General features: G+C 40.2%; 5 non-coding genes across 5 annotated transcripts; all 5 read left to right on the plus strand.

The window, feature by feature from the left end:
* The first annotated feature begins 1,176 nt into the window (after positions 1–1,176).
* On the plus strand, positions 1,177–1,250 carry TRNAN-GUU (transfer RNA asparagine (anticodon GUU)). The gene has a single exon. It is a non-coding gene; the product is annotated as a tRNA-Asn (tRNA).
* A 3,503-nt stretch (positions 1,251–4,753) lies between these two features.
* TRNAN-GUU (transfer RNA asparagine (anticodon GUU)) lies at positions 4,754–4,827 on the plus strand. Its single transcript has one exon. It is a non-coding gene; the product is annotated as a tRNA-Asn (tRNA).
* Positions 4,828–7,089: 2,262 nt separating this feature from the next.
* TRNAN-GUU (transfer RNA asparagine (anticodon GUU)) lies at positions 7,090–7,163 on the plus strand. The gene has a single exon. It is a non-coding gene; the product is annotated as a tRNA-Asn (tRNA).
* Positions 7,164–9,424: 2,261 nt separating this feature from the next.
* TRNAN-GUU (transfer RNA asparagine (anticodon GUU)) lies at positions 9,425–9,498 on the plus strand. The gene has a single exon. It is a non-coding gene; the product is annotated as a tRNA-Asn (tRNA).
* Positions 9,499–19,553: 10,055 nt separating this feature from the next.
* TRNAN-GUU (transfer RNA asparagine (anticodon GUU)) lies at positions 19,554–19,627 on the plus strand. Its single transcript has one exon. It is a non-coding gene; the product is annotated as a tRNA-Asn (tRNA).
* The last annotated feature ends 2,980 nt before the right edge of the window (positions 19,628–22,607 follow it).

Genomic DNA, 22,607 nt, shown 5'->3' on the forward strand with positions numbered 1-22,607 from the left:
TTGCTTAGATTATTATTATTAATTTTTTGTTTTTTAATTTAGGCCACGTCTACAATACTACATGTTGTTAATAATTCGGGCAGCCGTTACCAAAATAGTGGCTGGCAAGGGGAGAATGCCGTTTTCATACAATATCATAAATGACACAAGTTATTAACCCTACGTGCCAATGAATCTTATGCAACGGCAGTTGTGCTTAAACAGAAAAGTGACATTATAAAAACAAAATTAGCAGAGGATGGTTTCGATCCATCGACCTCTGGGTTATGGGCCCAGCACGCTTCCGCTGCGCCACTCTGCTTTCCGTGTAACAGGTTGTCCGAGGGGAAAATGCTGTTTTCATACAATATCATAAATGACACAAGTTATTAACCCTACGTGCCAATTAATCTTATTCAACACCAGTTGTGCTTAAACAGAAAAGTGACATTATAAAAACAAAATTAGCAGAGGATGGTTTCGATCCATCGACCTCTGGGTTATGGGCCCAGCACGCTTCCGCTGCGCCACTCTGCTTTCTGTGTGACGGCTTGTCCGAGGGGAGAATGCTGTTTTCATGCAATATCATCAATGACAGAAGTTATTAACCCTATGTAAAAATGACATCTAGCAGAGGATGGTTTCGATCCATTGACCTCTGGGTTATGGGCCCAGCACGCTTCCGCTGCGCCACTCTGCTTTCTGTGTGACAGCTTGTCCGAGGGGAGAATGCTGTTTTCATGCAATATCATCAATGACAGAAGTTATTAAGCCTATGTGAAAATGACATCTAGCAGAGGATGGTTTCGATCCATTGACCTCTGGGTTATGGGCCCAGCACGCTTCCGCTGCGCCATCCTGCTTCTTCTTGCGTTTTTTTTTCACAAATGATAAAAACACATTAATTCCTGACTTTTTTTTCTCCAAATCTCTTCTTCAAGCTTCGAAAGTGCCAACTTTTTGCCACTTTCTTCCCAAATGATAAAAAAAACATGAATATCTGACTTTTTTTCCAAATCTCTTCTTCAAGATTCGTAAAGACAATTTAGGAGTACAAGTTCTCACCATCATGAAATAATGTATAAACAGTTGAGATACAACTGTCATTTCTTCTGCTATGGTCATTAAGCCCTCTGGAATGCTGAAGGTTTAAAGTCATAATCCTCACTGCTTCTCTGAAAGTAGTCACATGTGGTTGTCTCTGTGGCGCAATCGGTTAGCGCGTTCGCCTGTTAACCGAAAGGTTGGTGGTTCAAGCCCACCCAGGGACGAGCGGGATGTTTTCCTGAAAACTTTCATTCCTGTGTTTGCAACACCAGTGAGCTAATGATTACATTGAAAGACAGAAATGCAAAATCCTTAAAGCTTTCCAACATTAAGCTAAATCTTCTTATTCCACTTGTGGAAAGTTATTTTCCAGACAAAGCATGCCAATCCTTCCATGAAAAAACACAGGAAAAACTTTTTGGCATAGTGCCAATTTTGGATTGCTTAGATTATTATTATTAATTTTTTGTTTTTTAATTTAGGCCACGTCTACAATACTACATGTTGTTAATAATTCGGGCAGCCGTTACCAAAATAGTGGCTGGCAAGGGGAGAATGCCGTTTTCATACAATATCATAAATGACACAAGTTATTAACCCTACGTGCCAATTAATCTTATGCAACGCCAGTTGTTCTTAAACAGAAAAGTGACATTATAAAAACAAAATTAGCAGAGGATGGTTTCAATCCATCGACCTCTGGGTTATGGGCCCAGCACGCTTCCGCTGCGCCACTCTGCTTTCCGTGTGACGGCTTGTCCGAGGGGAGAATGCTGTTTTCATGCAATATCATCAATGACAGAAGTTATTAACCCTATGTAAAAATGACATCTAGCAGAGGATGGTTTCGATCCATCGACCTCTGGGTTATGGGCCCAGCACGCTTCCGCTGCGCCACTCTGCTTTCTGTGTGGCAGCTTGTCCGAGGGGAGAATGCTGTTTTCATGCAATATCATCAATGACAGAAGTTATTAAGCCTATGTAAAAATGACATCTAGCAGAGGATGGTTTCGACACATCGACCGCTGGGTTATGGGCCCAGCACGCTTCCGCTGCGCCACTCTGCTTTTTCATGTGCTTTTTTTTTTCACAAATGATAAAAACACATTAATTCCTGACTTTTTTTTCTCCAAATCTCTTCTTCAAGCTTCGAAAGTGCGAACTTTTTGCCACTTTCTTCCCAAATGATAAAAAAACCCATGAATATCTGACTTTTTTCCAAATCTCTTCTTCAAGATTCGTAAAGACAATTTAGGAGTACAAGTTCTCACCATCATGAAATAATGTATAAACAGTTGAGATACAACTGTCAATTCTTCTGCTATGGTCATTAAGCCCTCTGGAATGCTGACGGTTTAAAGTCACAAACCTTCTCTGAAAGCAGTCACATGTGGGTGTCTCTGTGGCGCAATCGTTTAGCTTGTTCGGCTGTTAACTGAAAGGTGGTGGTTCAAGCCCACCCAGGGACGAGCAGGATGTTTTCCTGAACACTTTTGTTCCTGTGTTTGCAATGCCAATGAGCTAATGATTACATTGAAAGACAGAAATGCAAAATCCTTAAAGCTTTCCAACATTAAGCTAAATCTTCTTATGCCACTTGTGGAAAGTTATTTTCCAGACAAAGCATGCCAATCCTTCCATGAAAAAACACAGGAAAAACTTTTTGGCATAGTGCCAATTTTGGATTGCTTAGATTATTATTATTAATTTTTTGTTTTTTAATTTAGGCCACGTCTACAATACTACATGTTGTTAATAATTCGGGCAGCCGTTACCAAAATAGTGGCTGGCAAGGGGAGAATGCCGTTTTCATACAATATCATAAATGACACAAGTTATTAACCCTACGTGCCAATTAATCTTATGCAACGCCAGTTGTGCTTAAACAGAAAAGTGACATTATAAAAACAAAATTAGCAGAGGATGGTTTCAATCCATCGACCTCTGGGTTATGGGCCCAGCACGCTTCCGCTGCGCCACTCTGCTTTCCGTGTGACGGCTTGTCCGAGGGGAGAATGCTGTTTTCATGCAATATCATCAATGACAGAAGTTATTAACCCTATGTAAAAATGACATCTAGCAGAGGATGGTTTCGATCCATCGACCTCTGGGTTATGGGCCCAGCACGCTTCCGCTGCGCCACTCTGCTTTCTGTGTGACAGCTTGTCCGAGGGGAGAATGCTGTTTTTATGCAATATCATCAATGACAGAAGTTATTAAGCCTATGTAAAAATGACATCTAGCAGAGGATGGTTTCGACACATCGACCTCTGGGTTATGGGCCCAGCACGCTTCCGCTGCGCCACTCTACTTCTTTATGCGTTTTTTTTTCACAAATGATAAAAACACATTAATTCCTGACTTTTTTTTCTCCAAATCTCTTCTTCAAGCTTCGAAAGTGCCAACTTTTTGCCACTTTCTTCCCAAATGATAAAAAAAACATGAATATTTGACTTTTTTTCCAAATCTCTTCTTCAAGATTCGTAAAGACAATTTAGGAGTACAAGTTCTCACCATCATGAAATAATGTATAAACAGTTGAGATACAACTGTCAATTCTTCTGCTATGGTCATTAAGCCCTCTGGAATGCTAACGGTTTAAAGTCACAAACCTTCTCTGAAAGCAGTCACATGTGGGTGTCTCTGTGGCGCAATCGTTTAGCTTGTTCGGCTGTTAACTGAAAGGGTGGTGGTTCAAGCCCACCCAGGGACGAGTGGGATGTTTTCCTGAAAACTTTCGTTCCTGTGTTTGCAACGCCAATGAGCTAATGATTACATTGAAAGACAGAAATGCAAAATCCTTAAAGCTTTCCAACATTAAGCTAAATCTTCTTATTCCACTTGTGGAAAGTTATTTTCCAGACAAAGCATGCCAATCCTTCCATGAAAAAACACAGGAAAAACTTTTTGGCATAGTGCCAATTTTGGATTGCTTAGATTATTATTATTAATTTTTTGTTTTTTAATTTAGGCCACGTCTACAATACTACATGTTGTTAATAATTCGGGCAGCCGTTACCAAAATAGTGGCTGGCAAGGGGAGAATGCCGTTTTCATACAATATCATAAATGACACAAGTTATTAACCCTACGTGCCAATGAATCTTATGCAACGGCAGTTGTGCTTAAACAGAAAAGTGACATTATAAAAACAAAATTAGCAGAGGATGGTTTCGATCCATCGACCTCTGGGTTATGGGCCCAGCACACTTCCGCTGCGCCACTCTGCTTTCCGTGTAACAGCTTGTCCGAGGGGAGAATGCTGTTTTCATGCAATATCATCAATGACAGAAGTTATTAAGCCTATGTGAAAATGACATCTAGCAGAGGATGGTTTCGATCCATTGACCTCTGGGTTATGGGCCCAGCACGCTTCCGCTGCGCCATCCTGCTTCTTCTTGCGTTTTTTTTTCACAAATGATAAAAACACATTAATTCCTGACTTTTTTTTCTCCAAATCTCTTCTTCAAGCTTCGAAAGTGCCAACTTTTTGCCACTTTCTTCCCAAATGATAAAAAAAACATGAATATCTGACTTTTTTTCCAAATCTCTTCTTCAAGATTCGTAAAGACAATTTAGGAGTACAAGTTCTCACCATCATGAAATAATGTATAAACAGTTGAGATACAACTGTCATTTCTTCTGCTATGGTCATTAAGCCCTCTGGAATGCTGAAGGTTTAAAGTCATAATCCTCACTGCTTCTCTGAAAGTAGTCACATGTGGTTGTCTCTGTGGCGCAATCGGTTAGCGCGTTCGCCTGTTAACCGAAAGGTTGGTGGTTCAAGCCCACCCAGGGACGAGCGGGATGTTTTCCTGAAAACTTTCATTCCTGTGTTTGCAACACCAGTGAGCTAATGATTACATTGAAAGACAGAAATGCAAAATCCTTAAAGCTTTCCAACATTAAGCTAAATCTTCTTATGCCACTTGTGGAAAGTTATTTTCCAGACAAAGCATGCCAATCCTTCCATGAAAAAACACAGGAAAAACTTTTTGGCATAGTGCCAATTTTGGATTGCTTAGATTATTATTATTAATTTTTTGTTTTTTAATTTAGGCCACGTCTACAATACTACATGTTGTTAATAATTCGGGCAGCCGTTACCAAAATAGTGGCTGGCAAGGGGAGAATGCCGTTTTCATACAATATCATAAATGACACAAGTTATTAACCCTACGTGCCAATTAATCTTATGCAACGCCAGTTGTGCTTAAACAGAAAAGTGACATTATAAAAACAAAATTAGCAGAGGATGGTTTCAATCCATCGACCTCTGGGTTATGGGCCCAGCACGCTTCCGCTGCGCCACTCTGCTTTCCGTGTGACGGCTTGTCCGAGGGGAGAATGCTGTTTTCATGCAATATCATCAATGACAGAAGTTATTAACCCTATGTAAAAATGACATCTAGCAGAGGATGGTTTCGATCCATCGACCTCTGGGTTATGGGCCCAGCACGCTTCCGCTGCGCCACTCTGCTTTCTGTGTGACAGCTTGTCCGAGGGGAGAATGCTGTTTTTATGCAATATCATCAATGACAGAAGTTATTAAGCCTATGTAAAAATGACATCTAGCAGAGGATGGTTTCGACACATCGACCTCTGGGTTATGGGCCCAGCACGCTTCCGCTGCGCCACTCTACTTCTTTATGCGTTTTTTTTTTCACAAATGATAAAAACACATTAATTCCTGACTTTTTTTTCTCCAAATCTCTTCTTCAAGCTTCGAAAGTGCCAACTTTTTGCCACTTTCTTCCCAAATGATAAAAAAAACATGAATATTTGACTTTTTTTCCAAATCTCTTCTTCAAGATTCGTAAAGACAATTTAGGAGTACAAGTTCTCACCATCATGAAATAATGTATAAACAGTTGAGATACAACTGTCAATTCTTCTGCTATGGTCATTAAGCCCTCTGGAATGCTAACGGTTTAAAGTCACAAACCTTCTCTGAAAGCAGTCACATGTGGGTGTCTCTGTGGCGCAATCGTTTAGCTTGTTCGGCTGTTAACTGAAAGGGTGGTGGTTCAAGCCCACCCAGGGACGAGTGGGATGTTTTCCTGAAAACTTTCGTTCCTGTGTTTGCAACGCCAATGAGCTAATGATTACATTGAAAGACAGAAATGCAAAATCCTTAAAGCTTTCCAACATTAAGCTAAATCTTCTTATTCCACTTGTGGAAAGTTATTTTCCAGACAAAGCATGCCAATCCTTCCATGAAAAAACACAGGAAAAACTTTTTGGCATAGTGCCAATTTTGGATTGCTTAGATTATTATTATTAATTTTTTGTTTTTTAATTTAGGCCACGTCTACAATACTACATGTTGTTAATAATTCGGGCAGCCGTTACCAAAATAGTGGCTGGCAAGGGGAGAATGCCGTTTTCATACAATATCATAAATGACACAAGTTATTAACCCTACGTGCCAATTAATCTTATGCAACGGCAGTTGTGCTTAAACAGAAAAGTGACATTATAAAAACAAAATTAGCAGAGGATGGTTTCAATCCATCAACCTCTGGGTTATGGGCCCAGCACGCTTCCGCTGCGCCACTCTGCTTTCCATGTGACGGCTTGTCCGAGGGGAGAATGCTGTTTTCATGCAATATCATCAATGACAGAAGTTATTAACCCTATGTAAAAATGACATCTAGCAGAGGATGGTTTCGATCCATCGACCTCTGGGTTATGGGCCCAGCACGCTTCCGCTGCGCCACTCTGCTTTTTCATGTGCTTTTTTTTTTTCACAAATGATAAAAACACATTAATTCCTGACTTTTTTTTCTCCAAATCTCTTCTTCAAGCTTCGAAAGTGCGAACTTTTTGCCACTTTCTTCACAAATGATAAAAAAAACATGAATATCTGACTTTTTTTCCAAATCTCTTCTTCAAGATTCGTAAAGACAATTTAGGAGTACAAGTTCTCACCATCATGAAATAATGTATAAACAGTTGAGATACAACTGTCATTTCTTCTGCTATGGTCATTAAGCCCTCTGGAATGCTGAAGGTTTAAAGTCATAATCCTCACTGCTTCTCTGAAAGTAGTCACATGTGGTTGTCTCTGTGGCGCAATCGGTTAGTGCGTTCGGCTGTTAACCGAAAGGTTGGTGGTTCAAGCCCACCCAGGGACGAGCGGGATGTTTTCCTGAAAACTTTCATTCCTGTGTTTGCAACGCCAATGAGCTAATGATTACATTGAAAGACAGAAATGCAAAATCCTTAAAGCTTTCCAACATTAAGCTAAATCTTCTTATTCCACTTGTGGAAAGTTATTTTCCAGACAAAGCATGCCAATCCTTCCATGAAAAAACACAGGAAAAACTTTTTGGCATAGTGCCAATTTTGGATTGCTTAGATTATTATTATTAATTTTTTGTTTTTTAATTTAGGCCACGTCTACAATACTACATGTTGTTAATAATTCGGGCAGCCGTTACCAAAATAGTGGCTGGCAAGGGGAGAATGCCGTTTTCATACAATATCATAAATGACACAAGTTATTAACCCTACGTGCCAATTAATCTTATGCAACGCCAGTTGTGCTTAAACAGAAAAGTGACATTATAAAAACAAAATTAGCAGAGGATGGTTTCAATCCATCGACCTCTGGGTTATGGGCCCAGCACGCTTCCGCTGCGCCACTCTGCTTTCCGTGTGACGGCTTGTCCGAGGGGAGAATGCTGTTTTCATGCAATATCATCAATGACAGAAGTTATTAACCCTATGTAAAAATGACATCTAGCAGAGGATGGTTTCGATCCATCGACCTCTGGGTTATGGGCCCAGCACGCTTCCGCTGCGCCACTCTGCTTTCTGTGTGACAGCTTGTCCGAGGGGAGAATGCTGTTTTTATGCAATATCATCAATGACAGAAGTTATTAAGCCTATGTAAAAATGACATCTAGCAGAGGATGGTTTCGACACATCGACCTCTGGGTTATGGGCCCAGCACGCTTTCGCTGCGCCACTCTACTTCTTTATGCGTTTTTTTTTCACAAATGATAAAAACACATTAATTCCTGACTTTTTTTTCTCCAAATCTCTTCTTCAAGCTTCGAAAGTGCCAACTTTTTGCCACTTTCTTCCCAAATGATAAAAAAAACATGAATATTTGACTTTTTTTCCAAATCTCTTCTTCAAGATTCGTAAAGACAATTTAGGAGTACAAGTTCTCACCATCATGAAATAATGTATAAACAGTTGAGATACAACTGTCAATTCTTCTGCTATGGTCATTAAGCCCTCTGGAATGCTAACGGTTTAAAGTCACAAACCTTCTCTGAAAGCAGTCACATGTGGGTGTCTCTGTGGCGCAATCGTTTAGCTTGTTCGGCTGTTAACTGAAAGGGTGGTGGTTCAAGCCCACCCAGGGACGAGTGGGATGTTTTCCTGAAAACTTTCGTTCCTGTGTTTGCAACGCCAATGAGCTAATGATTACATTGAAAGACAGAAATGCAAAATCCTTAAAGCTTTCCAACATTAAGCTAAATCTTCTTATTCCACTTGTGGAAAGTTATTTTCCAGACAAAGCATGCCAATCCTTCCATGAAAAAACACAGGAAAAACTTTTTGGCATAGTGCCAATTTTGGATTGCTTAGATTATTATTATTAATTTTTTGTTTTTTAATTTAGGCCACGTCTACAATACTACATGTTGTTAATAATTCGGGCAGCCGTTACCAAAATAGTGGCTGGCAAGGGGAGAATGCCGTTTTCATACAATATCATAAATGACACAAGTTATTAACCCTACGTGCCAATTAATCTTATGCAACGGCAGTTGTGCTTAAACAGAAAAGTGACATTATAAAAACAAAATTAGCAGAGGATGGTTTCAATCCATCAACCTCTGGGTTATGGGCCCAGCATGCTTCCGCTGCGCCACTCTGCTTTCCATGTGACGGCTTGTCCGAGGGGAGAATGCTGTTTTCATGCAATATCATCAATGACAGAAGTTATTAACCCTATGTAAAAATGACATCTAGCAGAGGATGGTTTCGATCCATCGACCTCTGGGTTATGGGCCCAGCACGCTTCCGCTGCGCCACTCTGCTTTTTCATGTGCTTTTTTTTTTTCACAAATGATAAAAACACATTAATTCCTGACTTTTTTTTCTCCAAATCTCTTCTTCAAGCTTCGAAAGTGCGAACTTTTTGCCACTTTCTTCACAAATGATAAAAAAAACATGAATATCTGACTTTTTTTCCAAATCTCTTCTTCAAGATTCGTAAAGACAATTTAGGAGTACAAGTTCTCACCATCATGAAATAATGTATAAACAGTTGAGATACAACTGTCATTTCTTCTGCTATGGTCATTAAGCCCTCTGGAATGCTGAAGGTTTAAAGTCATAATCCTCACTGCTTCTCTGAAAGTAGTCACATGTGGTTGTCTCTGTGGCGCAATCGGTTAGCGCGTTCGGCTGTTAACCGAAAGGTTGGTGGTTCAAGCCCACCCAGGGACGAGCGGGATGTTTTCCTGAAAACTTTCATTCCTGTGTTTGCAACGCCAATGAGCTAATGATTACATTGAAAGACAGAAATGCAAAATCCTTAAAGCTTTCCAACATTAAGCTAAATCTTCTTATTCCACTTGTGGAAAGTTATTTTCCAGACAAAGCATGCCAATCCTTCCATGAAAAAACACAGGAAAAACTTTTTGGCATAGTGCCAATTTTGGATTGCTTAGATTATTATTATTAATTTTTTGTTTTTTAATTTAGGCCACGTCTACAATACTACATGTTGTTAATAATTCGGGCAGCCGTTACCAAAATAGTGGCTGGCAAGGGGAGAATGCCGTTTTCATACAATATCATAAATGACACAAGTTATTAACCCTACGTGCCAATTAATCTTATGCAACGCCAGTTGTTCTTAAACAGAAAAGTGACATTATAAAAACAAAATTAGCAGAGGATGGTTCCGATCCATCGACCTCTGGGTTATGGGCCCAGCACACTTCCGCTGCGCCACTCTGCTTTCTGTGTGACAGCTTGTCCGAGGGGAGAATGCTGTTTTCATGCAATATCATCAATGACAGAAGTTATTAAGCCTATGTAAAAATGACATCTAGCAGAGGACGGTTTCGACACATCGACCTCTGGGTTATGGGCCCAGCACGCTTCCGCTGCGCCACTCTGCTTTTTCATGTGCTTTTTTTTTTCACAAATGATAAAAACACATTAATTCCTGACTTTTTTTTCTCCAAATCTCTTCTTCAAGCTTCGAAAGTGCGAACTTTTTGCCACTTTCTTCCCAAATGATAAAAAAACCCATGAATATCTGACTTTTTTCCAAATCTCTTCTTCAAGATTCGTAAAGACAATTTAGGAGTACAAGTTCTCACCATCATGAAATAATGTATAAACAGTTGAGATACAACTGTCAATTCTTCTGCTATGGTCATTAAGCCCTCTGGAATGCTGACGGTTTAAAGTCACAAACCTTCTCTGAAAGCAGTCACATGTGGGTGTCTCTGTGGCGCAATCGTTTAGCTTGTTCGGCTGTTAACTGAAAGGGTGGTGGTTCAAGCCCACCCAGGGACGAGCAGGATGTTTTCCTGAACACTTTTGTTCCTGTGTTTGCAATGCCAATGAGCTAATGATTACATTGAAAGACAGAAATGCAAAATCCTTAAAGCTTTCCAACATTAAGCTAAATCTTCTTATGCCACTTGTGGAAAGTTATTTTCCAGACAAAGCATGCCAATCCTTCCATGAAAAAACACAGGAAAAACTTTTTGGCATAGTGCCAATTTTGGATTGCTTAGATTATTATTATTAATTTTTTGTTTTTTAATTTAGGCCACGTCTACAATACTACATGTTGTTAATAATTCGGGCAGCCGTTACCAAAATAGTGGCTGGCAAGGGGAGAATGCCGTTTTCATACAATATCATAAATGACACAAGTTATTAACCCTACGTGCCAATTAATCTTATGCAACGCCAGTTGTTCTTAAACAGAAAAGTGACATTATAAAAACAAAATTAGCAGAGGATGGTTCCGATCCATCGACCTCTGGGTTATGGGCCCAGCACACTTCCGCTGCGCCACTCTGCTTTCTGTGTGACAGCTTGTCCGAGGGGAGAATGCTGTTTTCATGCAATATCATCAATGACAGAAGTTATTAAGCCTATGTAAAAATGACATCTAGCAGAGGACGGTTTCGACACATCGACCTCTGGGTTATGGGCCCAGCACGCTTCCGCTGCGCCACTCTGCTTTTTCATGTGCTTTTTTTTTTCACAAATGATAAAAACACATTAATTCCTGACTTTTTTTTCTCCAAATCTCTTCTTCAAGCTTCGAAAGTGCCAACTTTTTGCCACTTTCTTCCCAAATGATAAAAAAACCCATGAATATCTGACTTTTTTCCAAATCTCTTCTTCAAGATTCGTAAAGACAATTTAGGAGTACAAGTTCTCACCATCATGAAATAATGTATAAACAGTTGAGATACAACTGTCAATTCTTCTGCTATGGTCATTAAGCCCTCTGGAATGCTGACGGTTTAAAGTCACAAACCTTCTCTGAAAGCAGTCACATGTGGGTGTCTCTGTGGCGCAATCGTTTAGCTTGTTCGGCTGTTAACTGAAAGGGTGGTGGTTCAAGCCCACCCAGGGACGAGCAGGATGTTTTCCTGAACACTTTTGTTCCTGTGTTTGCAATGCCAATGAGCTAATGATTACATTGAAAGACAGAAATGCAAAATCCTTAAAGCTTTCCAACATTAAGCTAAATCTTCTTATGCCACTTGTGGAAAGTTATTTTCCAGACAAAGCATGCCAATCCTTCCATGAAAAAACACAGGAAAAACTTTTTGGCATAGTGCCAATTTTGGATTGCTTAGATTATTATTATTAATTTTTTGTTTTTTAATTTAGGCCACGTCTACAATACTACATGTTGTTAATAATTCGGGCAGCCGTTACCAAAATAGTGGCTGGCAAGGGGAGAATGCCGTTTTCATACAATATCATAAATGACACAAGTTATTAACCCTACGTGCCAATTAATCTTATGCAACGCCAGTTGTGCTTAAACAGAAAAGTGACATTATAAAAACAAAATTAGCAGAGGATGGTTTCAATCCATCGACCTCTGGGTTATGGGCCCAGCACGCTTCCGCTGCGCCACTCTGCTTTCCGTGTGACGGCTTGTCCGAGGGGAGAATGCTGTTTTCATGCAATATCATCAATGACAGAAGTTATTAACCCTATGTAAAAATGACATCTAGCAGAGGATGGTTTCGATCCATCGACCTCTGGGTTATGGGCCCAGCACGCTTCCGCTGCGCCACTCTGCTTTCTGTGTGACAGCTTGTCCGAGGGGAGAATGCTGTTTTTATGCAATATCATCAATGACAGAAGTTATTAAGCCTATGTAAAAATGACATCTAGCAGAGGATGGTTTCGACACATCGACCTCTGGGTTATGGGCCCAGCACGCTTCCGCTGCGCCACTCTACTTCTTTATGCGTTTTTTTTTCACAAATGATAAAAACACATTAATTCCTGACTTTTTTTTCTCCAAATCTCTTCTTCAAGCTTCGAAAGTGCCAACTTTTTGCCACTTTCTTCCCAAATGATAAAAAAAACATGAATATTTGACTTTTTTTCCAAATCTCTTCTTCAAGATTCGTAAAGACAATTTAGGAGTACAAGTTCTCACCATCATGAAATAATGTATAAACAGTTGAGATACAACTGTCAATTCTTCTGCTATGGTCATTAAGCCCTCTGGAATGCTAACGGTTTAAAGTCACAAACCTTCTCTGAAAGCAGTCACATGTGGGTGTCTCTGTGGCGCAATCGTTTAGCTTGTTCGGCTGTTAACTGAAAGGGTGGTGGTTCAAGCCCACCCAGGGACGAGTGGGATGTTTTCCTGAAAACTTTCGTTCCTGTGTTTGCAACGCCAATGAGCTAATGATTACATTGAAAGACAGAAATGCAAAATCCTTAAAGCTTTCCAACATTAAGCTAAATCTTCTTATTCCACTTGTGGAAAGTTATTTTCCAGACAAAGCATGCCAATCCTTCCATGAAAAAACACAGGAAAAACTTTTTGGCATAGTGCCAATTTTGGATTGCTTAGATTATTATTATTAATTTTTTGTTTTTTAATTTAGGCCACGTCTACAATACTACATGTTGTTAATAATTCGGGCAGCCGTTACCAAAATAGTGGCTGGCAAGGGGAGAATGCCGTTTTCATACAATATCATAAATGACACAAGTTATTAACCCTACGTGCCAATGAATCTTATGCAACGGCAGTTGTGCTTAAACAGAAAAGTGACATTATAAAAACAAAATTAGCAGAGGATGGTTTCGATCCATCGACCTCTGGGTTATGGGCCCAGCACGCTTCCGCTGCGCCACTCTGCTTTCCGTGTAACAGCTTGTCCGAGGGGAGAATGCTGTTTTCATGCAATATCATCAATGACAGAAGTTATTAAGCCTATGTGAAAATGACATCTAGCAGAGGATGGTTTCGATCCATTGACCTCTGGGTTATGGGCCCAGCACGCTTCCGCTGCGCCATCCTGCTTCTTCTTGCGTTTTTTTTTCACAAATGATAAAAACACATTAATTCCTGACTTTTTTTTCTCCAAATCTCTTCTTCAAGCTTCGAAAGTGCCAACTTTTTGCCACTTTCTTCCCAAATGATAAAAAAAACATGAATATCTGACTTTTTTTCCAAATCTCTTCTTCAAGATTCGTAAAGACAATTTAGGAGTACAAGTTCTCACCATCATGAAATAATGTATAAACAGTTGAGATACAACTGTCATTTCTTCTGCTATGGTCATTAAGCCCTCTGGAATGCTGAAGGTTTAAAGTCATAATCCTCACTGCTTCTCTGAAAGTAGTCACATGTGGTTGTCTCTGTGGCGCAATCGGTTAGCGCGTTCGCCTGTTAACTGAAAGGTTGGTGGTTCAAGCCCACCCAGGGACGAGCGGGATGTTTTCCTGAAAACTTTCATTCCTGTGTTTGCAACACCAGTGAGCTAATGATTACATTGAAAGACAGAAATGCAAAATCCTTAAAGCTTTCCAACATTAAGCTAAATCTTCTTATGCCACTTGTGGAAAGTTATTTTCCAGACAAAGCATGCCAATCCTTCCATGAAAAAACACAGGAAAAACTTTTTGGCATAGTGCCAATTTTGGATTGCTTAGATTATTATTATTAATTTTTTGTTTTTTAATTTAGGCCACGTCTACAATACTACATGTTGTTAATAATTCGGGCAGCCGTTACCAAAATAGTGGCTGGCAAGGGGAGAATGCCGTTTTCATACAATATCATAAATGACACAAGTTATTAACCCTACGTGCCAATTAATCTTATGCAACGCCAGTTGTGCTTAAACAGAAAAGTGACATTATAAAAACAAAATTAGCAGAGGATGGTTTCAATCCATCGACCTCTGGGTTATGGGCCCAGCACGCTTCCGCTGCGCCACTCTGCTTTCCGTGTGACGGCTTGTCCGAGGGGAGAATGCTGTTTTCATGCAATATCATCAATGACAGAAGTTATTAACCCTATGTAAAAATGACATCTAGCAGAGGATGGTTTCGATCCATCGACCTCTGGGTTATGGGCCCAGCACGCTTCCGCTGCGCCACTCTGCTTTCTGTGTGACAGCTTGTCCGAGGGGAGAATGCTGTTTTTATGCAATATCATCAATGACAGAAGTTATTAAGCCTATGTAAAAATGACATCTAGCAGAGGATGGTTTCGACACATCGACCTCTGGGTTATGGGCCCAGCACGCTTCCGCTGCGCCACTCTACTTCTTTATGCGTTTTTTTTTCACAAATGATAAAAACACATTAATTCCTGACTTTTTTTTCTCCAAATCTCTTCTTCAAGCTTCGAAAGTGCCAACTTTTTGCCACTTTCTTCCCAAATGATAAAAAAACCCATGAATATCTGACTTTTTTCCAAATCTCTTCTTCAAGATTCGTAAAGACAATTTAGGAGTACAAGTTCTCACCATCATGAAATAATGTATAAACAGTTGAGATACAACTGTCAATTCTTCTGCTATGGTCATTAAGCCCTCTGGAATGCTGACGGTTTAAAGTCACAAACCTTCTCTGAAAGCAGTCACATGTGGGTGTCTCTGTGGCGCAATCGTTTAGCTTGTTCGGCTGTTAACTGAAAGGGTGGTGGTTCAAGCCCACCCAGGGACGAGCAGGATATTTTCCTGAACACTTTTGTTCCTGTGTTTGCAATGCCAATGAGCTAATGATTACATTGAAAGACAGAAATGCAAAATCCTTAAAGCTTTCCAACATTAAGCTAAATCTTCTTATGCCACTTGTGGAAAGTTATTTTCCAGACAAAGCATGCCAATCCTTCCATGAAAAAACACAGGAAAAACTTTTTGGCATAGTGCCAATTTTGGATTGCTTAGATTATTATTATTAATTTTTTGTTTTTTAATTTAGGCCACGTCTACAATACTACATGTTGTTAATAATTCGGGCAGCCGTTACCAAAATAGTGGCTGGCAAGGGGAGAATGCCGTTTTCATACAATATCATAAATGACACAAGTTATTAACCCTACGTGCCAATTAATCTTATGCAACGGCAGTTGTGCTTAAACAGAAAAGTGACATTATAAAAACAAAACTAGCAGAGGATGGTTTCGATCTATCGACCTCTGGGTTATGGGCCCAGCACGCTTCCGCTGCGCCACTCTGCTTTCCGTGTAACAGCTTGTCCGAGGGGAAAATGCTGTTTTCATACAATATCATAAATGACACAAGTTATTAGCCCTACGTGCCAATTAATCTTATTCAACACCAGTTGTGCTTAAACAGAAAAGTGACATTATAAAAACAAAATTAGCAGAGGATGGTTTCGATCCATCAACCTCTGGGTTATGGGCCCAGCACGCTTCCGCTGCGCCACTCTGCTTTCCGTGTGATGGCTTGTCCGAGGGGAGAATGCTGTTTTCATGCAATATCATCAATGACAGAAGTTATTAACCCTATGTAAAAATGACATCTAGCAGAGGATGGTTTCGATCCATCGACCTCTGGGTTATGGGCCCAGCACGCTTCCGCTGCGCCACTCTGCTTTCCGTGTGATGGCTTGTCCGAGGGGAGAATGCTGTTTTCATGCAATATCATCAATGACAGAAGTTATTAACCCTATGTAAAAATGACATCTAGCAGAGGATGGTTTCGATCCATCGACCTCTGGGTTATGGGCCCAGCACGCTTCTGCTGCGCCACTCTGCTTTCTTGTGACAGCTTGTCCGAGGGGAGAATGCTGTTTTCATGCAATATCATCAATGACAGAAGTTATTAAGCCTATGTAAAAATGACATCTAGCAGAGGATGGTTTCGACACATCGACCTCTGGGTTATGGGCCCAGCACGCTTCCGCTGCGCCACTCTGCTTTTTCATGTGCTTTTTTTTTTCACAAATGATAAAAACACATTAATTCCTGACTTTTTTTTCTCCAAATCTCTTCTTCAAGCTTCGAAAGTGCCAACTTTTTGCCACTTTCTTCCCAAATGATAAAAAAACCCATGAATATCTGACTTTTTTCCAAATCTCTTCTTCAAGATTCGTAAAGACAATTTAGGAGTACAAGTTCTCACCATCATGAAATAATGTATAAACAGTTGAGATACAACTGTCAATTCTTCTGCTATGGTCATTAAGCCCTCTGGAATGCTGACGGTTTAAAGTCACAAACCTTCTCTGAAAGCAGTCACATGTGGGTGTCTCTGTGGCGCAATCGTTTAGCTTGTTCGGCTGTTAACTGAAAGGGTGGTGGTTCAAGCCCACCCAGGGACGAGCAGGATGTTTTCCTGAACACTTTTGTTCCTGTGTTTGCAATGCCAATGAGCTAATGATTACATTGAAAGACAGAAATGCAAAATCCTTAAAGCTTTCCAACATTAAGCTAAATCTTCTTATGCCACTTGTGGAAAGTTATTTTCCAGACAAAGCATGCCAATCCTTCCATGAAAAAACACAGGAAAAACTTTTTGGCATAGTGCCAATTTTGGATTGCTTAGATTATTATTATTAATTTTTTGTTTTTTAATTTAGGCCACGTCTACAATACTACATGTTGTTAATAATTCGGGCAGCCGTTACCAAAATAGTGGCTGGCAAGGGGAGAATGCCGTTTTCATACAATATCATAAATGACACAAGTTATTAACCCTACGTGCCAATTAATCTTATGCAACGGCAGTTGTGCTTAAACAGAAAAGTGACATTATAAAAACAAAATTAGCAGAGGATGGTTTCGATCCATCGACCTCTGGGTTATGGGCCCAGCACGCTTCCGCTGCGCCACTCTGCTTTCCGTGTAACAGCTTGTCCGAGGGGAAAATGCTGTTTTCATACAATATCATAAATGACACAAGTTATTAACCCTACGTGCCAATTAATCTTATTCAACACCAGTTGTGCTTAAACAGAAAAGTGACATTATAAAAACAAAATTAGCAGAGGATGGTTTTGATCCATCGACCTCTGGGTTATGGGCCCAGCACGCTTCCGCTGCGCCACTCTGCTTTCCGTGTGACGGCTTGTCCGAGGGGAGAATGCTGTTTTCATGCAATATCATCAATGACAGAAGTTATTAACCCTATGTAAAAATGACATCTAGCAGAGGATGGTTTCGATCCATCGACCTCTGGGTTATGGGCCCAGCACGCTTCCGCTGCGCCACTCTGCTTTTTCATGTGCTTTTTTTTTTCACAAATGATAAAAACACATTAATTCCTGACTTTTTTTTCTCCAAATCTCTTCTTCAAGCTTCGAAAGTGCGAACTTTTTGCCACTTTCTTCCCAAATGATAAAAAAACCCATGAATATCTGACTTTTTTCCAAATCTCTTCTTCAAGATTCGTAAAGACAATTTAGGAGTACAAGTTCTCACCATCATGAAATAATGTATAAACAGTTGAGATACAACTGTCAATTCTTCTGCTATGGTCATTAAGCCCTCTGGAATGCTGACGGTTTAAAGTCACAAACCTTCTCTGAAAGCAGTCACATGTGGGTGTCTCTGTGGCGCAATCGTTTAGCTTGTTCGGCTGTTAACTGAAAGGGTGGTGGTTCAAGCCCACCCAGGGACGAGCAGGATGTTTTCCTGAACACTTTTGTTCCTGTGTTTGCAATGCCAATGAGCTAATGATTACATTGAAAGACAGAAATGCAAAATCCTTAAAGCTTTCCAACATTAAGCTAAATCTTCTTATGCCACTTGTGGAAAGTTATTTTCCAGACAAAGCATGCCAATCCTTCCATGAAAAAACACAGGAAAAACTTTTTGGCATAGTGCCAATTTTGGATTGCTTAGATTATTATTATTAATTTTTTGTTTTTTAATTTAGGCCACGTCTACAATACTACATGTTGTTAATAATTCGGGCAGCCGTTACCAAAATAGTGGCTGGCAAGGGGAGAATGCCGTTTTCATACAATATCATAAATGACACAAGTTATTAACCCTACGTGCCAATGAATCTTATGCAACGGCAGTTGTGCTTAAACAGAAAAGTGACATTATAAAAACAAAATTAGCAGAGGATGGTTTCGATCCATCGACCTCTGGGTTATGGGCCCAGCACGCTTCCGCTGCGCCACTCTGCTTTCCGTGTAACAGGTTGTCCGAGGGGAAAATGCTGTTTTCATACAATATCATAAATGACACAAGTTATTAACCCTACGTGCCAATTAATCTTATTCAACACCAGTTGTGCTTAAACAGAAAAGTGACATTATAAAAACAAAATTAGCAGAGGATGGTTTCGATCCATCGACCTCTGGGTTATGGGCCCAGCACGCTTCCGCTGCGCCACTCTGCTTTCTGTGTGACGGCTTGTCCGAGGGGAGAATGCTGTTTTCATGCAATATCATCAATGACAGAAGTTATTAACCCTATGTAAAAATGACATCTAGCAGAGGATGGTTTCGATCCATTGACCTCTGGGTTATGGGCCCAGCACGCTTCCGCTGCGCCACTCTGCTTTCTGTGTGACAGCTTGTCCGAGGGGAGAATGCTGTTTTCATGCAATATCATCAATGACAGAAGTTATTAAGCCTATGTGAAAATGACATCTAGCAGAGGATGGTTTCGATCCATTGACCTCTGGGTTATGGGCCCAGCACGCTTCCGCTGCGCCATCCTGCTTCTTCTTGCGTTTTTTTTTCACAAATGATAAAAACACATTAATTCCTGACTTTTTTTTCTCCAAATCTCTTCTTCAAGCTTCGAAAGTGCCAACTTTTTGCCACTTTCTTCCCAAATGATAAAAAAAACATGAATATCTGACTTTTTTTCCAAATCTCTTCTTCAAGATTCGTAAAGACAATTTAGGAGTACAAGTTCTCACCATCATGAAATAATGTATAAACAGTTGAGATACAACTGTCATTTCTTCTGCTATGGTCATTAAGCCCTCTGGAATGCTGAAGGTTTAAAGTCATAATCCTCACTGCTTCTCTGAAAGTAGTCACATGTGGTTGTCTCTGTGGCGCAATCGGTTAGCGCGTTCGCCTGTTAACCGAAAGGTTGGTGGTTCAAGCCCACCCAGGGACGAGCGGGATGTTTTCCTGAAAACTTTCATTCCTGTGTTTGCAACACCAGTGAGCTAATGATTACATTGAAAGACAGAAATGCAAAATCCTTAAAGCTTTCCAACATTAAGCTAAATCTTCTTATTCCACTTGTGGAAAGTTATTTTCCAGACAAAGCATGCCAATCCTTCCATGAAAAAACACAGGAAAAACTTTTTGGCATAGTGCCAATTTTGGATTGCTTAGATTATTATTATTAATTTTTTGTTTTTTAATTTAGGCCACGTCTACAATACTACATGTTGTTAATAATTCGGGCAGCCGTTACCAAAATAGTGGCTGGCAAGGGGAGAATGCCGTTTTCATACAATATCATAAATGACACAAGTTATTAACCCTACGTGCCAATTAATCTTATGCAACGCCAGTTGTTCTTAAACAGAAAAGTGACATTATAAAAACAAAATTAGCAGAGGATGGTTTCAATCCATCGACCTCTGGGTTATGGGCCCAGCACGCTTCCGCTGCGCCACTCTGCTTTCCGTGTGACGGCTTGTCCGAGGGGAGAATGCTGTTTTCATGCAATATCATCAATGACAGAAGTTATTAACCCTATGTAAAAATGACATCTAGCAGAGGATGGTTTCGATCCATCGACCTCTGGGTTATGGGCCCAGCACGCTTCCGCTGCGCCACTCTGCTTTCTGTGTGGCAGCTTGTCCGAGGGGAGAATGCTGTTTTCATGCAATATCATCAATGACAGAAGTTATTAAGCCTATGTAAAAATGACATCTAGCAGAGGATGGTTTCGACACATCGACCGCTGGGTTATGGGCCCAGCACGCTTCTGCTGCGCCACTCTGCTTTTTCATGTGCTTTTTTTTTTCACAAATGATAAAAACACATTAATTCCTGACTTTTTTTTCTCCAAATCTCTTCTTCAAGCTTCGAAAGTGCGAACTTTTTGCCACTTTCTTCCCAAATGATAAAAAAACCCATGAATATCTGACTTTTTTCCAAATCTCTTCTTCAAGATTCGTAAAGACAATTTAGGAGTACAAGTTCTCACCATCATGAAATAATGTATAAACAGTTGAGATACAACTGTCAATTCTTCTGCTATGGTCATTAAGCCCTCTGGAATGCTGACGGTTTAAAGTCACAAACCTTCTCTGAAAGCAGTCACATGTGGGTGTCTCTGTGGCGCAATCGTTTAGCTTGTTCGGCTGTTAACTGAAAGGGTGGTGGTTCAAGCCCACCCAGGGACGAGCAGGATGTTTTCCTGAACACTTTTGTTCCTGTGTTTGCAATGCCAATGAGCTAATGATTACATTGAAAGACAGAAATGCTAAATCCTTAAAGCTTTCCAACATTAAGCTAAATCTTCTTATGCCACTTGTGGAAAGTTATTTTCCAGACAAAGCATGCCAATCCTTCCATGAAAAAACACAGGAAAAACTTTTTGGCATAGTGCCAATTTTGGATTGCTTAGATTATTATTATTAATTTTTTGTTTTTTAATTTAGGCCACGTCTACAATACTACATGTTGTTAATAATTCGGGCAGCCGTTACCAAAATAGTGGCTGGCAAGGGGAGAATGCCGTTTTCATACAATATCATAAATGACACAAGTTATTAACCCTACGTGCCAATTAATCTTATGCAACGCCAGTTGTGCTTAAACAGAAAAGTGACATTATAAAAACAAAATTAGCAGAGGATGGTTTCAATCCATCGACCTCTGGGTTATGGGCCCAGCACGCTTCCGCTGCGCCACTCTGCTTTCCGTGTGACGGCTTGTCCGAGGGGAGAATGCTGTTTTCATGCAATATCATCAATGACAGAAGTTATTAACCCTATGTAAAAATGACATCTAGCAGAGGATGGTTTCGATCCATCGACCTCTGGGTTATGGGCCCAGCACGCTTCCGCTGCGCCACTCTGCTTTCTGTGTGACAGCTTGTCCGAGGGGAGAATGCTGTTTTTATGCAATATCATCAATGACAGAAGTTATTAAGCCTATGTAAAAATGACATCTAGCAGAGGATGGTTTCGACACATCGACCTCTGGGTTATGGGCCCAGCACGCTTCCGCTGCGCCACTCTACTTCTTTATGCGTTTTTTTTTCACAAATGATAAAAACACATTAATTCCTGACTTTTTTTTCTCCAAATCTCTTCTTCAAGCTTCGAAAGTGCCAACTTTTTGCCACTTTCTTCCCAAATGATAAAAAAAACATGAATATTTGACTTTTTTTCCAAATCTCTTCTTCAAGATTCGTAAAGACAATTTAGGAGTACAAGTTCTCACCATCATGAAATAATGTATAAACAGTTGAGATACAACTGTCAATTCTTCTGCTATGGTCATTAAGCCCTCTGGAATGCTAACGGTTTAAAGTCACAAACCTTCTCTGAAAGCAGTCACATGTGGGTGTCTCTGTGGCGCAATCGTTTAGCTTGTTCGGCTGTTAACTGAAAGGGTGGTGGTTCAAGCCCACCCAGGGACGAGTGGGATGTTTTCCTGAAAACTTTCGTTCCTGTGTTTGCAACGCCAATGAGCTAATGATTACATTGAAAGACAGAAATGCAAAATCCTTAAAGCTTTCCAACATTAAGCTAAATCTTCTTATTCCACTTGTGGAAAGTTATTTTCCAGACAAAGCATGCCAATCCTTCCATGAAAAAACACAGGAAAAACTTTTTGGCATAGTGCCAATTTTGGATTGCTTAGATTATTATTATTAATTTTTTGTTTTTTAATTTAGGCCACGTCTACAATACTACATGTTGTTAATAATTCGGGCAGCCGTTACCAAAATAGTGGCTGGCAAGGGGAGAATGCCGTTTTCATACAATATCATAAATGACACAAGTTATTAACCCTACGTGCCAATGAATCTTATGCAACGGCAGTTGTGCTTAAACAGAAAAGTGACATTATAAAAACAAAATTAGCAGAGGATGGTTTCGATCCATCGACCTCTGGGTTATGGGCCC

This window comes from Sceloporus occidentalis, unplaced genomic scaffold (assembly GCF_023333645.1).
Source record: "Sceloporus occidentalis isolate IW3139 unplaced genomic scaffold, rSceOcc1.0.p SCAF_111, whole genome shotgun sequence".
NCBI lineage: Eukaryota > Metazoa > Chordata > Lepidosauria > Squamata > Phrynosomatidae > Sceloporus > Sceloporus occidentalis.